Source organism: Oncorhynchus gorbuscha, linkage group LG01, assembly GCF_021184085.1.
Source record: "Oncorhynchus gorbuscha isolate QuinsamMale2020 ecotype Even-year linkage group LG01, OgorEven_v1.0, whole genome shotgun sequence".
In the NCBI taxonomy this organism is placed as follows: Eukaryota; Metazoa; Chordata; class Actinopteri; order Salmoniformes; family Salmonidae; genus Oncorhynchus; species Oncorhynchus gorbuscha.
Window position 1 is genome coordinate 118414535 of NC_060173.1, and position 1905 is coordinate 118416439.

Sequence of the window (1905 nt, forward strand, 5' to 3'; positions counted from 1 at the left end):
GTACATCCAGCTCCTTTTTCATTGGACTCTTTTCCAAGTGCCTTGGATCTCTCTTTCTGGGCCTGATTGAACTTTTCCAGGGAGCTGAGACATACATGCATCCCAAATGGAACCCTATTCCCTATTTAGTGCACTACTTTTGACCAGGGCCCTATAGGGCTCTGTAATGCACGGGTGGTCAAAAGTAGTGCACTATATAGGGAATGGGGTGCAATGTGTGATAGGCCATAGTATTACATCTTCTGTCTGGGATGAGGGGGTGAGGCAGACATCTCTCTCTCTAACGGAGATCCTGTCACTGGTAACAGATACTCTCCACTGTTGTTTGTAAGACTTTGTACAGAGATGTCGTTTTTTTTATTGCTTATTATTATTTAATAAAGGATGAATAATATGGTTAGTGTTTGTGTTGTTGTCGTGGTGATCTTATCTGTTTCTAAGACAACACACACACACACTCCTGATGTTTCTAAGGCAACACACACACACTCCTGATGTTTCTAAGGCAACACACACACACTCCGGATGTTTCTATGACAACACACACACATACACACACACTCTTGATGTTTCTAAGACAACATACACACACACACACACACACACACCTGGATGTTTCTAAGACAACATACACACACACACTCCTGATGTTTCTATGACAACACACACACATACACACACACTCTTGATGTTTCTAAGGCAACACACACACACTCCTGATGTTTCTAAGACAACACACACACATACACACACACTCTTGATGTTTCTAAGACAACATACACACACACACCTGGATGTTTCTAAGACAACATACACACACACACTCCTGATGTTTCTATGATAACACACACACATACACACACACTCTTGATGTTTCTAAGGCAACACACACACACACTCCTGATGTTTCTAAGACAACACACACACATACACACACACTCTTGATGTTTCTAAGACAACATACACACACACACACACACACACCTGGATGTTTCTAAGACAACATACACACACACACTCCTGATGTTTCTATGACAACACACACACATACACACACACTCTTGATGTTTCTAAGGCAACACACACACACACTCCTGATGTTTCTAAGACAACATACACACACACACACTCTTGATGTTTCTAAGACAACACACACACACACACACACACTCTTGATGTTTCTAAGACAACACACACACACACTCTTGATGTTTCTAAGACAACACACACACACACTCTTGATGTTTCTAAGACAACACACACACACACTCTTGATGTTTCTAAGACAACACACAAACACACTCTTGATGTTTCTAAGACAACACACACACACTCCTGATGTTTCTAAGGCAACACACACACACTCCTGATGTTTCTAAGACAACACACACACACTCCTGATGTTTCTAAGGCAACACACACACACTCTTGATGTTTCTAAGACAACACACACACACACTCTTGATGTTTCTAAGACAACACACACACACACACTCTTGATGTTTCTAAGACAACACACACACACACTCTTGATGTTTCTAAGACAACACACACACACTCTTGATGTTTCTAAGACAACACACACACACACTCTTGATGTTTCTAAGACAACACACACACACACTCTTGATGTTTCTAAGACAACACACACACACACTCTTGATGTTTCTAAGACAACACACACACATACACTCTTGATGTTTCTAAGACAACACACACACACACACTCTTGATGTTTCTAAGACAACACACACACACACTCTTGATGTTTCTAAGACAACACACACACACACTCTTGATGTTTCTAAGACAACACACACACACACTCTTGATGTTTCTAAGACAACACACACACACACTCTTGATGTTTCTAAGACAACACACACACACACTCTTGATGTTTCT